This window comes from Adiantum capillus-veneris, chromosome 2, assembly GCF_014529385.1.
Source record: "Adiantum capillus-veneris isolate H3 chromosome 2, ASM1452938v2, whole genome shotgun sequence".
Classification (NCBI taxonomy): Eukaryota; Viridiplantae; Streptophyta; class Polypodiopsida; order Polypodiales; family Pteridaceae; genus Adiantum; species Adiantum capillus-veneris.
The window spans coordinates 61423036-61433839 of record NC_140932.1 but is presented as its reverse complement, the minus strand read 5'-3'; positions in this window follow the sequence as shown (position 1 = coordinate 61433839).

Genomic DNA, 10804 nt, shown 5'->3' with positions numbered 1-10804 from the left:
GTCTTGGAGTGCATGTTCTACTTATTACTGACTTCCAAACCACTTTGTTGGGAAGTCTATGTACAACAAGTCATTGGCCTCTAGATATCTTTGATTTTCAACAAACCACTCAGTGAGTGTAGTCTTTTTGTTGGCCTCTCTCTCCACCACACCTTGTATAGTCGCTCTGCCATTAAAGAAGACTTGATTTTGATGAGGTAAATGAACATGGAGGTGTTTTATGTCAGGTTTCTCTTGATGCAACTGAAACCCAAATATCTCCTAGATACCCTCAGATGGTGATACATATTATTCTTTAAGATAGTTTGTAGCTTCATCTAAAATCCCTTCAGTGTCTTGTAGAGCAATAGCCGCCCTGCCATGTCCCTTATACACATACTTGTAGAGATATTTCATAGCGGATATAGTGGAGCAAACCTCCACATTGATATGCGCATTGTACCTTGCTAAGAAAAATGGATTGTATGGAGCAATCCATTTATTATTTGTTTGCACATTCTTTTGAACAACGTGATTTCCATCTATCCCTCCTCATGTATGTTGGGTATCCTTCCTTATCCACAGTAGTTGATCCATTGAAGCCTCGAGGGTATTTCAACCTGCACTTTCTCTCTTCCATACATGGAGAATTTTTATTCAAGTTTCCACACGGACCATGTACATTACACCGCTTGATAATGCCATACAACTATGGAAACATCACTTTAGTAAAAAGATCCACACACACCGTCTTATCATAAGGGATGTCTCTGTTGGTTTGTGCTCAAGAGAAAGTAACAATAGCATGAGGAAGGCCTCTCTTTTGGAACTCAATCACAGAAATGTGTCCAATGGCCTTACCAAAAATCTCTTTCTTAATCAACAAGCCCATCAAATCCTTGAACTTATGTGGTAGAAAACACGTGTAGTAAGGTCCATTGGTCATTGGAAACTTTTCTAGGCAATAATGCGTCCTCTATCTCCTTCAATTTGGGATTGCATGTGAATGTTATGAAGAGATCATACTTGCCTCTTTTGCTTACAATTGCCATGGCATCCTGTTAAAGTGGGTACATATAGCGGGACTACCAACATATGATGAAGGAAATACAACCCTCCTTCCAACATTAGCACCCAATAACGGTTCTCTATCACCCCTTGTCCCATCTCTTGCTCCGATTATGTCAGCCAAACCTTGATACACCCATTGTGTAGATCACTTTGATGATTGCAACCCATAAAATCCTCAACTCCTCCATACAACTATATGCATCCACAATATATTGTTGCAATAGCCTACCACCACATAGAAGACATTGTGTCATGTCATCCCTAATTTGCAATATATACTTGTAGAATTCCATTGTAGAAATATACCTTGTATTCCCTCTCCCTTGCTCTCTGTTTTCTCGCGGCATGTCCAATGCCGGTATGTAGGGATTTCAACCTTCCTTACCACTTGGAAATAGCAACACATATAAGAGAGGCATGTATGACCTGTGGCAATTTGAGATTCTTTTTAGACCACCACCAAAAAGATTCAGCACAATATCATGATGGACAATGTTTCTCTCATTGCCTTGACAAAGCATGCTTGCAGCAACTTCTTCACCTGCTAGAGCAAGGTACTACCAACCATTTGTACCATTCTCAGTGAATGACCATCCTTATGTTAGGAATGTTGGAAGTTTGAACCATTGTTGCAAATTGCCTAAAGGCTTGAACGTACGCATTTACGCGATGCATGATTGATTGCAAGATTTCAAAAAACATATGGTTTGAGTGTAGAAACATTGCTATTTTTCAACTCATTCTTAGTGCCAAAAAAATACAAACGAGCAAAGCAAGGGATTTGATCTCACTGTTCTTTTGGCATGAATCGAACAATTTTATGATAGATACATCCATTCATTTTGAAGGTATAAGTTCATTTTCTTTGAAAAAGATATTCATCTATATGAGCTCTTAAAGACGGAAATTCCAACACACTATTGTATGCTCTAATATGTTTTAGGAATCTCTTGCTTCTAGTATTACCTTCGTGCATTAATTCTCTTAATTTGAAAGGAAGTTCACATAACGGTGGGAAAGAAACACTCCCTAAGTTGCAACAATTTTTTCTCACAAATGTGTGAATGGTATTTTCTTCTATCTTTCAAGTGAAAGCACCACAAAGGGAGCATGAAAAATCCAAGCTGCCTATGTTGTGAAGTATAGACTTTTGTGAGAAAGTGACAACATAGAGATGTGCATCAAGTGTTTCTTTTTAGGATATATGTAGGTGATGGATAGGCAATGTGTCTCAACTTTGGAGTAATCTTCTCTAGAGATAATTATGGGCTCCCTCATGAGCATCTCCATTATTGGCTTCCAAAGTGCTTCTCACTTCAATCTCCTCCAAATTTTGCGAGAGAATTGGATCAATATCTACATTCGTTCCAACCCTTCCCTAAGAGAATTCATTGCATTGATTCACATTTATCAAATGTTGGAAGTCTTTCAAGCCAGCTACATTAATCCCCCCTATAGAGAGCTCCAAACTCTCTCTCTTGCCGCCTCATGTCGTGTAGCTCGAGAGGCTTGACAGATCCTACTACGACTTGCTTGTCTAGGAGACAACACCTTCAGAACAATAGCCATCTATCCTAAAAATAACTCTTATAAGTAATCTTAAATGTGGATAATTAAGGAGAGAGTGGATTTTCCAACTATCTCCATCTCTCACATTCCATGTTGGAGACTATGAGAGAGAGAGAGAGAGAGAAAGAGAGAGAGAGAGAGGATCTAATAGAAAGAGAGAGCTAGTGCATAACACAACTTTGGAGAGTACTCATTTCAACATGTTATGGCCACAATTTTAGAGAGAGAGCGAGGGAGGGGGATACTTCTTTCATAAAGAATACTTTGGAAAGTAGTGTGTGTTTTTGAGAGAGAGAGAGATAGATAGATAGATAGAGAGAGAGAGAGAGAGACATAGAGAGAGAGAGAGAGAGACGAGAGAGACATAATGGCGATAAGACCTAGAAAAGAGACATTCTATAGAGCTCATCATCCATCCACTACATACATGAGATAGACCCCCAAAATGTAAATCCCCATAGTAGCCTATAAATGAGAGAGAAGAACATGTAGATCCGCAAAGCCTATAAATGAGGAAGATGTGAGCATTGTCATCCACTACATAATTCACTTCTTGTGAGGGCCCCCCCTACTTTGAACTCCATGAAACATCTCCAGTCACATTAAGCCCCTTCCTAGGACAATGAGTTGACACCAATGCATTGAGCTTGTTTTTGATAGATCTAACTTCAGATACATGTTGTGTTGCTATGGCAATCAATTTTTTGCTGGTGCTTCGTGATTCAGACACAATGATTTTTAAATTCGTGCCATCCTTGTCAAGTTTTCTCTAAAGAATAGACGTCTCCAAGAGACTCATGATTTTGTCTTGGTTTCTTTTTATGTCAAATGTTTTTTCTTGCACTAAGTTTTGCTACTACAAAACACCTTTGATTTGTAGTTGCATTCGCACCTCTAAGTGGCAAAGATAAACCCCTTGCTCATGTTGTAAATGTCTCAACAAAAGACCTTGGGGGGTCAAAGAAAAAGTAATCAGTCAGGCGATGATTTCATGAGAAATTCCTTTTATGGTAGCTTAACTACAAGGTTTTCTAGATATAGCCTCTAGTCAGCCCTCGAACATGAATACTTGGCTCTCGCGATTAAACAACTTAATTGACCACAGAAAATTAAGAAGCTTACCCATGGTATTAATATTCGATCTCTAGTGCTTTTCGACCGTCAAATTAGCGACCCCAGACTTGTTTAATTTTTTGCCTTTACATCTGTTTATGCATTTGATTACATTGCAATTTAATGTTCATTGCTACCAAATTGTTTGAAATTCTTTTTCCAATCAATGTGTCTACCTAAAACTGCATATGCTTTTTAAGAGACTGCAATTACTGTGCCAATGTTGTTTGATTTTGCAGTGACTGAAGAAGGCTAAGGACATTCATCTCAAATGCTCTTCCACCTCGACGATCCAGCTTCAACTCAATAGCTTCCGAGGACGGAATCTACATCAGGAAGGGGGGCATGTTAACCCTCACGGCACACGGACACCCATCACCACGATGGACGTGTATTATGTATTCGATAGAGTCAGGTACCGGGCTTGTCGGTCCAATAGGGAAAGGTAGAGTGATCGTCGATGAGAGGCGCACTTTAACTTGGACATTCAAGGGATTAGTTGGTTAAGCATGGGCGCCCAAGTGTGAATGGGGTGAGCTCCTATAAAAGCCAACTAAACCTAATTTTTACTCATTCTCTCATTTGTGCAATTGAAGAGTGCTCTTGCTCCATCTCCATCTTCTTCTTCTTCACCTCCTTGTGTGTGTGTGTGTGTGAGAGAGAGAGAGGGAGAGCGTGTGTGCGATCGAGCATTACGAAGGCACGACGGCGGCGAAGCGGTTGAGCGCGGCACGACTGCAGCTTCTTCTTCATCGCGGCGAGGAATCCACCACGAAGGCGAGCGTAGAGCGGTGAGTGACACACCCTTTGTTTTCTTGAGCTTGCTAGTTTAGGCTTGTTGTGTGCTTGGAGCCGTTTGTGGCTCGCATACGGTGTATTGGCAAGTCCCTTGCTTCGACAGTGCGGCAAGGAGCGCACACACTCTCTCTCTCTCTCTCTCTCTCCCCCAAAAATCTTTCACCAGTCTTTGATCTTCATTTACTTGCATGTGCTTTTTGGTGAGTTCCTAGTCTTCTTTGTATGAATGAAGATGAATTCTAATGCTTCCATGACCTATATGCTAGGAAGGCGACCTCGACACATCCAAGGTAAAAGACTCTACTCTCTCTCTCTCTCTCTCTCTCTCTCTCTCTCTCTCAAGAGTTTGAAACTCACAATCACCAACTATGTTTTAGATCCACTACTATGGAGGGGCCCTATCATAGCCATGGAGGTTATTCATCTTCTTGAGATTTTGGATGTAGTAAGGTAACAATGTTGATATAGTAAAGCAATCAGGTTTTACTTTGTATCTATTTTGTGATGGAGCCAAGATGGAATGTGCAAGAGAGGGAAAGAAAAGGGGGAAGGGGATGCAGATAGTCCTGTGGGTTGAACATAAGATAGTGATCCTCTCTACCTCCTTATTGTTCATAGTATACAAGTGAATGAATAAGTGGTCAGTCACCCGCTTGGACATAACCGGCCACGGTCTTGAAACCCAACATTATCTTGAAGGCCAATGTGGCCCAAGTTGCAAACAAATGTAGGGTCTATTATGTACAAATGTACAAAATCATGAAGCATGACTATCGCTTCTTCCTATGCCCATCATCTCTATGCAATGTGCAAACCGCTCTGAGGCTAGGCTCTTTGTTAGAGCATTCACTTGACTTTCTTCCGTGTGAACTTTGACTAACTCAATGCATTTTCTATCCAAAATATCCCATAGCACATGATACCTGATCTCTACGTGTTTCAACTTGGAGGGAAACAAGGGGTTCTTTGCTAACACAATTGCACTTTGACTGTCACAATGTAGCACTAGAGTCTTGTGTATACCAAAATCTCCCACTAGACGAGATAATTACATAGCTTCCTTACTGCAACTAGAAATTGCAACATACTCTTCCTAAGTGGTGGAATACGAAGTGAAATCCTGGATACATGATCTCCAAGAAACTCTCGTCCTCCATCAAATTGTAGCCAGATGTGGATCTCCTAGTGTCCACACAACGTGCATAACGCAAATCAGTGTATCCAACTATGGATGCATCATTGTTCCAAAGCGTAAGCACTTGCCAGTTAAGCCCGTGATGTATCGCAAGATGTGCTTCACTACTTCCCAATTCTTTCTGCTTGGATTTCCCATAAACTATTGAGCACTCCCACTGCATATGCAATGTTTGGCCGTGTGCGAACCATGGCAAACATGAGGCTGCCAACTACCAAAGAATACAACACTTTTTTCATGTCTGGCTTTTCAACATCGGATTTGGGACAATCATGCTTGTTTAGTATTTTATATACAGCCATAGGGGTACTCAATGCTTTCCCCCCTTTCATATTAAAATGTTGCAAGATCTTGTGAATATACTCTTCTTGCAAAAGTTCAAGTATACCATGTTTGTGATCTCTCTTGATACGCATACCAAGAAAGTGATGTGCATCGCCCAAATCTTTCGTAGATAATTGCTTGTTTAAGGCATCCTAGAGAAGTGCAATCTCATCTTTTCACTTCCTAGCTATGAGCAGATCATTCATGTACAAAATCATAGTGATGACGGAACCGTCGTTCAACCTCTTTGTGTACAAGGAGTGATCCTCTTGGCTCCATATGTAGCCCTTGGGCTGAATGCACTTATCAAATTTGATGTATCACTGCCTTGAGCCTTGCTTTAATCCATACAAACCTTTCTTGAGTCTACACACCAGTTTTACCCTTGTTGTCTTCTCAGTCTTTATCGCAAAACCCTTTGGTTGTTTCATATATGTAAACATCCTCTTCAAGATCCCCATGAAGAAACGTTGTCTTCACATCTATTTGGACCAAGTCCAAGTCCTCCATGTCTACTAGACCAAGCACAAGATGCAATGTAGTCATCTTGACCACTAGAGAAAAAATTTCATCAAAATTTACGCTGTTCATTTGCTTGAACCCTTTAGAAACCAATCTATCCTTATACTTATGCTCAGGATCAACTATGATATACTTCTTCCTGTACACCCATTTGCATGGAAATTCTTGTATACCCATAGGTAACTCTGTCAATTTCCAAGTTTAATTGGCTAAAATTGAGTTATAATCAAATTGCATAGCCTCTTCCCACTTCACTCTATCATCCATTTGAATGGCCTGGCCTCTTTGTATAGTCCAATCCTAGCTCAAAACCCTCAGGTGCCCGAGATGTAAAAGTAGATCTCCAAAGTTTCATAACTATCGGATTTTACTCTCTCCGAGACATGTGTGTGTGTACTAGTAGAAGCTACATCACTAGCACCTCCAACATTCTTTGTAACTAGTGAGGAGACATCCTCAAACCATACTCTGTGATACTCAATGTCTTTCACTAGCTTTTTTGCATCTTAGACTCGTTGAATATCACCTATGATTTGCGTATAACCTTCTTAGATATTGGGTGTCAGAGACGATATCCCATCTCTCTGTCTACACCATATCCAATGAAGATGCACTTGTGTGATTTGGGGTCCAGCTTTTGTCTAAGCGCTTTTGTCACATGTGAGAATGCCTCACATCCAAATACACGATATCTGTCATAGCTTGGATTTTTTCCTTTCCACATCTGTTGTGGAACCTTGTACTTTAGTGGTGTACTAGGTGACCGATTGATCAAGTAAGCAGCCATCGTAACAACTTCTCCCCAAAATTCTTGAGGTAAGTTGACTATAGACAACATAGAAGTGACCTGTTCTTAAATGGTTATATTCATCCTTTCAGCCACACCATTTTGTGCAGGTGTGTAAGGAGTGATAAATTGTCTTCTAATGCCTCGTTTATTGCAAAAGTCCTTGAACTCGAAGAAAATGTACTCGCCTCCATTGTCATTGTGCAAAGCTTTTAGCTTTCTACTCAATTAGTTCTCGGCCAATGCTAAGAACTTTTGAAAGACACTAAAGATGTCTCTCTTCTGCTTCAAGAGGTAAACCCACACCTTTCTAGTAAAATTTTGACATAGCTGGATATGCTACACAAACAGAATTCTCTTTCACGAAAGAGACATAAAGTGAGTATAATGAGATAGACTTCTGGCCTTTAAGCATGACCAGATTTCCCTTCTTGATGATCCAAGAACCATGGGCAAAGATGGTAGAGTAACCAAAATCATCCATCTATCCAATTAACATTAAAATCTTTGTCAATTTGGGTACATGTCTGACATTATACAGCATAAACTCAGTGCCATTATGCATAGAAAACTTTACACTACCCCCACCACATATACCAAGCTCCGAATAATTTCCTAGCTTCACCGTGCCATGCGTGGCAGTGTATAAAAAGAACCACTCCTTGTGAGGAGTCACATCAAAGCTAGCACCTAAGTCTACAATCCAATTCTGACATTAACAACAAAGGTGCAGTAGAGCCTCCACTTTCTCTGGATCTACTTCAATCCCATTTTCTAAAATCACATGTCCAAGAAGCTTTCCCCTTAGCTGTGCCAAATGAAATTTCTTAGGGTTCAGCTGACCCCCGCATTCATCATACCTTGCAAAAGTCATTTCAAGCTTTTGAACATGCACTTTCCTTGAACTGTATACAAAGAAATCATCTATAAATACTTTGACAAACTTCCAAAGGAATGGGGTAAGAACCCAATCCACTTTTATTTCGAAAGCTCCAGGCCCATTTGTCAACCCAAAAGGAAGGCAACAAAAATAGAAACAACCCCATGGCATGATAAAAGTAGTATTTTTTCGGTCTTCAGGAGCAAGGATAAGCTGAAAATATCCTGAATAACCATCACAGACACTATATCTTTCAAATCGATCCACTGCATCTAAACGTTGATCAATGAAAGGCAAAGGGTAAGGATCTTTCTTTGTCACTGCATTTAATGGCTTGTAATCAACACAAACTCTCCAACGCCCATCCTTCCTTGGAGTGACCACTATAGGGCTCACCTATTCAACATTATCAACTGGAACAATGAACCTTGCATCCCAAAGTTTATCCACTTCTTGCTTTAAAGCATTCATTTGCTCCTTACCCATTCTTCTTAATTTCTATCATATTGGCTTTGGCCCTTCAACTAGTTCAATCTTTAGAGGATCTCCAACAAAACCCATTATTTCTTGATATGAAGCGATGAAAAGATTTGGAAACCTGTCCAATTGCTAAGTACTCCCTTATTTCTCCTTGTGTCAAATCGGTAGTCAGCATATTTTGAATCAACTCTTTCTTCACACTGAAAATTCCTATCTAGGATGCATCAACTCCTCAAGTTGCTCTAACCGGCTTGAAGCATTTATATTCCCTTACACTTGAAACATTTCACAACTTCCCTCTTCTCCTTGTTCAATAACAAGAATGAAACTTCACCCTCATCACTAGAACTGGAAGTAGAGCTACTTTTTGAATCTTCAAAATTGTCTTCAGTTGGTGACTTTGGATTCATCATTCTCACTTACATATTCTAGTGCCATAGGTTGCTTGGTAGTCACATCAAACACCCTCTTTTCACCCTTCCTACCATACACGCAGATTGTGCCCTTGCTCCAATCTTGCACAGTACCAATAATTCTCAACCAAGGTCGTCCTAAAATGATAGGAAAAGCTCCTAGGCCAGCTGGCATAACATGAACGTTTAAGACTTCAACTTCCAAATTCTTAATCATCCCCAAACACTTCACTTTGGCATGGTTCTCTAGTGAGATCCAAAACCCAAAGCTTCCACATGTAATGAGACCCAGTCTCTCAGCACATGACTGTGTGATCACACAAACGTGAGCACCTCCATCAATGTTGGCCTCTCCCATGCCCACACCTTTGTGCCAAGCATTCACCACATGACAAATGTCGGGTAAATCTGTCATAGCCAACACTCTGACTTGTCCATGCTTCGATCTTACTCTGGATTCACTAATGACTTCCACCGCCTCTTGAGTTTGGGAACTATATTCATCATTTGTCCAAAAGTACAATCCACTTTCCTTCCAGTCAGGTCTTCCTTCGAACTATAAGCTATTTGGCCTTCTCCCAAAGGTAAATCTACTCTTCAAACTGCCTACTATGAGGTTGAAAGGCCAAGGGGAGACTAAATATTGGATCCTCCTCCCAACCAACCTTTTATAGGAGGGCCCATGGACCTTTGCCCTAAATGGATCCTCTGTCGACCCCTTTAGTCCTGCCCTTGGCCTAGGTCCCTGATCCCCCTAGGTCGGGCCATGCCCTCTAGTCCTTGGCCTGACAGAGGTCTTCTCTTCCTCTTGGCTTTCACAACTTCACCCTGTTTCTTCTTCCTTTTCTTTTTGCTAGGACCTGGAGCGACATAGCCTTCCCTCCCTCTTTTTTCCACGGGTAGCATATTTTCGTCTTTCTTTTCAACCTCACAATACCCCACATGATCCGCAGAGGTTGATGCCTGACTTTCTTGTTCAATACGTTAATCTCCCCGTATATCTAAGGCATAATCATTAGCTCTATTAGGAATGTGCTGGGGAAGTGGAAACATGATCTTTACTGTGCCAGGAAATCTTGCTTCACACGATTGTAGTCCAAAACCACCCCTCAAGTTTGTGCCTACACTAGATCTTCATGATTGTGTAACCAAACTTTTGCCTCATTTTGTAAACTGTATTGAAGCAGTCGTAACAATATTGCTTCGTCTAGTATATTTCACAGTAAGAAATTGACTTCCAGTTTTTCAATAAAAGTCTGTACATTCCCATTAGGCAATCCATGAAACTGTGGAAACTCGTCCGCCGTGTTTGATTGCCACAAAAACACTTACGTGTGACGTCGAAAGCTCAAGGGATGTTGATGGATCGCTCCAGTACCTAGTTCACCTGGCACTGGGTAACTCGACCCCCATTGCTTGGCTTCACAAAACCTCATGCCCCTCCAAAGGTTGCAATCCAGTTATACGACCGCCTCAAGTGCTGACCACTATTTTCACATGCATAGGCAGTTGTCCATAAGGACTCACATCCCTTTTACATTCTCTACTTGTTGCAGAATAGACATATTTCACAAGATTTGTAGCATGGGAGCACTTGCTCCTCAATGGGGGCACCAAAATAATGTTAGGAGGAAAAAGGTAAGAAAAACAAGTTCCTTTATAGCCTTGCAGGA